Source organism: Priapulus caudatus, unplaced genomic scaffold (genome assembly GCF_000485595.1).
Source record: "Priapulus caudatus unplaced genomic scaffold, Priapulus_caudatus-5.0.1 Scaffold137, whole genome shotgun sequence".
NCBI lineage: Eukaryota > Metazoa > Priapulida > Priapulimorpha > Priapulimorphida > Priapulidae > Priapulus > Priapulus caudatus.
Window position 1 is genome coordinate 22,001 of NW_014577198.1, and position 5,872 is coordinate 27,872.

The 5,872-nt window shown below is 40.0% G+C and overlaps 1 long non-coding RNA gene across 1 annotated transcript; it reads right to left on the minus strand.

Annotated features, from left to right (window-relative positions):
- Positions 1-915: 915 nt before the first annotated feature.
- On the minus strand, positions 916-1,156 carry LOC106806022. Its single transcript, XR_001393494.1, has 2 exons — positions 1,122-1,156; positions 916-992 (listed from the first exon to the last, which is right to left on the minus strand). It is a non-coding gene; the product is annotated as an uncharacterized LOC106806022 (long non-coding RNA).
- Positions 1,157-5,872: the final 4,716 nt, after the last annotated feature.

Below are 5,872 nucleotides of genomic sequence, written 5' to 3' on the forward strand. Positions count from 1 at the left end.
TTTCCTTTCTGGTTCCTTCACTTCCTTCCTTGGTTCTTAATTCACAGTATTTCCGTTCTGGTTGCGTGCGTCAATTTATTTTAAACGACGTTTCAAGATGGCGATAGCCTCGTTCTCGTACTATATCTAACTATGTACAGGTACCGTTAGAATTTCGGAGAAAGTGTTGCGATCGCCACGCCCTCTGCATCACGTGGTCGCGCGTACGGCTATGCGCGTTTTGCCTCCGTATTTTTTGCCCTATCGCCTGGTAATCCACGGCGACACAATATTATTCTTAAATATATCGGTCACAATCAAAGGCCCTCCATGCAGCAGATATCCGTGCGTACGTCGATATGAGGTGTTGTCAAACGACTGATATCGACGTCTTATATAGCTCGAGCATAAATATTGCGATCGTCTACATATGCTATGAACGCGCTGTGTGCGTGCATACGCGCGCGTGCACGCGGGCGGACAGGCGCGCATGCGTGTGTGCGTGGCTACGTGCACGTTTGTGTGTGTGCGTGTGCATGTGTGTGTGTGTGTGCGTGTCACTGTTTGGACCTTACTGTACTAAACCCGATTTGTAGAAGAAAACGGAGAGCGCTATTATGGATGAGGTTACGAAGTGCGTGACCATCTAAACATAATCCCGTAAATAGTTAAAGTGATTACGTCACCGGAAATAGTAATAATAAAAAAAATATTTCCACTTTTACACAAAAATATAAGTAATTCTGTTCACTTTTTATGGTTAAATTGCTGCATTATACTTCCTGTCGCTTTTTCACAAAATATAAGTAATTCTGTTCACTTTTTATGGTTAAATTGCTGCATTATACTTCCTATTTTACTATATTGTTCGATGTGAACATACACTCGTGACTCATACATAGGCCATAACAAGCAATTAATGTCAGGAACATAATATCAAATCGTCCAGGTTTTTTTGATTTTTAACTAGTTGAGAAACAATCTTATGAGGTAAGAATTTTACGATACGTTACCTACACACACACATGCACGCGCATACACAAACGTGCACGTAGCCACGAACACACGCATGCGCGCCTGCCCGCCCGCCCGCGTGCACGCGCGCGTATGCACGCACACAGCGCGTTCATAGCATACGATACGATCCCGTTAGTTCTTACTTTTAATGTAAAAAAATTGCAAATATTTTTTTACAAATTTTACCATAGAAAATTCGTGACGTAGTCAATTTAACGGACGACGCCTATACAGCGGTGTCACTAAAATTGCTGTCACACTGTGCGGTAACTCATGGTCTCATCCCCATGGACCTCCGCCCGTACCAGACCATACAGAATCCTTAGTAATGTTTTTTTTGTACTAATGTTACTCGTAAATCGTAATTCCCGTATATTACTGAATGTAATGGCAATAGTAGTGACATAAACAATTGGCAAAATTAAAATAACAATACCATACGCACCGCCGTACTGTATTTATATTTACATAGTTTAATGTGGTTAAAATGAAAATTCGGTAAGAAAACAATAGAATTCGAAGTAAAAACGTTTAAGAACTACATCAAAACTATGTTTATTTTAACATTAAACTTAAACAGTAATTTTGGCGTTACTCCCTCTGATGGTGTCATCCGGTGCGTTCATCACCCCGCACACCCCTTGTGACGCCACGGCGCCTATACTACCATTGCGCCCAGAGAACCGGCAACACGTTTATACAAGCAATAGTGACTTTTGTTGATTGTCGTCTTTATTTTCACCACAAGGTAAAATTATACTTAACCAAAAATTCATTGAAATGAACTCGGGCAGCGCCTCCACCACTCGAATTAAATATAACAAAATTATAGAACAAAACGAAAAATGGACTATAAGAAAACCCCCAGCATGAGAAAAATGCAAAAGGAACTACTGAGATAACTTGCGACACATGGGCGCGTACTTGTGACACTATTAGGCGCGTTCACACACAAGAAAAACCGCGCTGCTCAGCCCGCTAATAGCGGAGATAATAGTGAGCTAATTGTGTCGTTGTTCACACAGGCGAATATCTCGCTAATCGCCGCGGTGCAAATATCACGCCACGGTGCAAATAAGCGCGCTGATTCCAAATTAGTGCAGCAGTCGGAAGTGTTCTTTATTTTGAGCGCGATTTAGTGAGCTAATTGCGTTCACACTTGTAAAAAGCTCAGTTTTTCGAGCGGGCTGCAAAAACTGGGTTTTGCAGCCTGCTAATTCGCGCCAGTGTGAACGCACCTATTAAGTCTATTATCCAACAATTATGTTGCTGCGGGCATTATTCGGTTATCCAATGTAATCGGGTTAGCCAGCTTTATAGTAAATAACCGAGTGATGATTTTTGTCACTAGATTTATACGATCGTATCTTCAATACGCCGTTATAAGAGTTATACTGAATGGAACCTACGATACACATGCACATGATTAGTATGTAGTAATAAATTTATAATTGGTGAAAAAAATAGCGACTAGTGAATAAATTTGGTCTGCACATATCACATGACTCTCTTAAATAAATCCGTATAACGATGAAAGAAGAAGAAGAAGAAGAAGAAGGAGGAGAAGAAATAGAAAAAAAGAACCCTCCTTCCACGCTGCATTACCCCGGATCTATTCATGAATTATGTCTTTGATAAGCTGGGCTTCTTGGAGGAGTATAGGTAAGGACAACATTCTTGCTTCTGTCTTGTATCAGAGTCCAGGCAAAGATGTTGTAAATGCGTATCCAACACAAACACATGCATGCACTCTTTTCACTCATGTCACCTCATATCCAAACACCTCATATATATATATATTTATTTAATTATTCTTTTCTAGAAATGTCTTCTATTAGTCTTCTAGTCTTCTATTATGAACTCTTGATTTTTTTTTTTTCAAACTGAAACCAGGGCGGTTTTCTGGTCTATGTGAAGTCTAAAATGTGCAAATGTGGAGACTTCTAACAACGCAACACACCGCATGGCTACAACCGGCACAACTATCTATGGCGGGAATTACGGACCTTACACCATGGCAGCTGGGAACTGATCGTACTATAGCAGCCTATCGTGGCCTACACGACTGATTCCTAGCTGTTATATAGATATAGATATACCTTTATTGATGACACTGTCAACCTGATATCCGCGAGCAGGTGTCACGGCGCATCAATATCAGCCAATGCATGGGTCTAACTGTCTTTACCGTTAGGCTGGCGGCTGCAATGTTGCATACCTGTATGGTGGAGCATCAAAAATGTAACAAATCACTGAAATACTATCTGTAGTCAAAGAGTTTGAATCTGACAGTGAATAGTTTCTTTTGGGCTCACGATAAATATTAGACATCCGGGTATTTCTGTGTAAACAGACGATAATATTACCGTGGTATACTTCCCTAATGAACCTAAAATAAGCTAGTATATATGACAATTAGTAATGGGATCATTCATTTTTACCAAATATCATATCTATGTCAATTGCTTTGAGTACTGCCATGAACCTTAGGAGTAATATTGCCAGCGAAAGACGAAAAAAATTACTTACTAACATGCAGTCATGCGGCTAATTCCACCGTTACAAGTCGCAGGCTGGCGGCGATATTATTGAGCTTTTGGCGGACGCGCTCTCCTCACTTTCATGTGCACGGCTACTCGATCGCCACGCGAGATCACACGGAAAAGACACGCTGCGAAAATTAAAAGGCTCGCCCCGCGATTGCCCGTCAAACGTACGTCTGCCGATGGGCAAATGAATTAAGTTACATGGACCGTATACGACTGGGCGTAGTCTATCGACGATGAAAGAGGCTGTACTTACGGATATTTCTATAGATAATAAGGTTCTCGCACTATCTAGTCTCGGTGAAAGCTTGGATACGAGCAGCGGGATACGGAACGAGCTTCGTTATGTGCATATATCACAATATATATATATACATATATAGTTATGTGCATGATGTACATATTTATTTCTACTTATTATTGCTTATGACACAACGGGAGCTTACCATCATTTCTCTCTCCTCTCTCTCTCTCGTCTCTCTCTTCTCATCTCTCTACTCATCTCTCTCTCCCTCTCTCTCTCTCTCTTTCCTCTCTCTCTCTCTTCGCCTTTCTCTTCTCTCTCTCTCTCACACTCTCTCTCTAGCTTTCTCCATCTATCTATCTATCTAATCTATCTATTATATCTATCTATCTATCTATCTATCTATCCTATCTATCTATATATATATATATATATTATATATCGATCTAGCTATCTATCTCTGTCTCCTTCTTTTTTCTCGTTCTCTTCTCTCTCTCTCTCTCTCTCTATTATCTGTCACCCCCCTCTCAAACTCAACCATCTCTCTCCCCTTCTAATATATATATATATATATATATATAATATATATATATATATACGTGTGTGTGCGTAAGTGTATACTCATTTGGGCTCAGGTACTAGACGAAGTAATCAAAGTTGCGCAGATAGTGTTCAGAAGTTACGCGTTGCTTACAAACCTCTCGAAGTACGTTCGTTATAATAGGTCAGTATCTGATAATTAATCAGTAACAAGCTAATTAATAAAGCTAATATAGCGCTAGCGCTATACTGCACAACATACTGATCACTATAGTATGCTAATATTACCAAAAGAATATAACTAATTATTTACTCATAATGTATTCTAACTAATTTTCAATCAGTTGGCCAAGTGAAATAATTAGAAAACTTCACCCGCCTTGTTTGAGTACCGTTACGCGACGCGCAGAATGGCACGACTAGTCTGCCGTGTGCGCGTTCAGTGGTCATTAACTAAAAAAGCATTGGCTTGAGACAAAATGTTGATGACGTAAACAGAATATGTACCTACATCTTGTCTTTAATTACGATAGTATAACCTCGACTAGATATAAATAACTGTTTAATGTGTAAATAGATCCTGGTAGTGGCGAGGCAAGTCGAAATGTTTCGTGCTAACAACGGCCCGACGAGGGCGCGCGGCAAACAAATTCAGCACCACAAGTCTATCGCGTACTAATCTTAAAGATAGCTTATAAAAAAACTGCATTTGCGAGAGCTTGCGGACCAATCTATAGTAGTTCTCGTGGGCTCAACTTCATCACAACTATTACATAGTCGGTTAATTGAATACATTTATATTAAATGACACGCTCATTTGCGGCGTCTCCCCCCCCCCCCCCCCCCGCTGGTATAAAAACTTCTTCGCTAATTTCGTCCTGTCGTCTGCTTCTATGTGAACGCTAGATTTCGCGAATGTGCTATCCGCTGTATACGTTAAGATTTATAAAGGCTTGAACACGCATGAGCTGATATCAACGCACAAGAACGTGTTTTTATACGCCTATAGACATAGAATTATTTCCGTGTTCTAGGAACGCTAAGCTTGAGTAGCTAGCAACTCGTGACTATTTGTTTAAGTCTAGCGTTCAGCTATATAGTTTACATGCTTCACGGTGACAGTTAGTCGCTGCTCTCCTGGTATTGAAGTATTTTATCGTTAGTCTTTTCGAGGTAGTGTACAAACGGTGAAAGATTATAATACTGTAGTTGTTTTCCATACTCGTGAAATCGCTATGAGGCTAATGGATTATCTATTAGATTCTAGCCAAATGCTAATAAAATAGCAGACCACTGTCCTGTTGCCACTTGGCCTTGGCCTTCGTTATTTAAATTGTTATACATGGTGAATAATATGCTTTAATATCCCGCATGGTTACAGGTCTTGATGATAACAGCAAAAACCGTGACGTTATCAAATAAAATTCGTACTTAATTCATGTTTCAAACGCCTGTCCCAAAGTAGCGAATTCCATGTTATCAAAATGATTGTAATTAAAAATAATTAATGAGTAATTATTCTTCGGCGCGGGCGATGACATCGTAA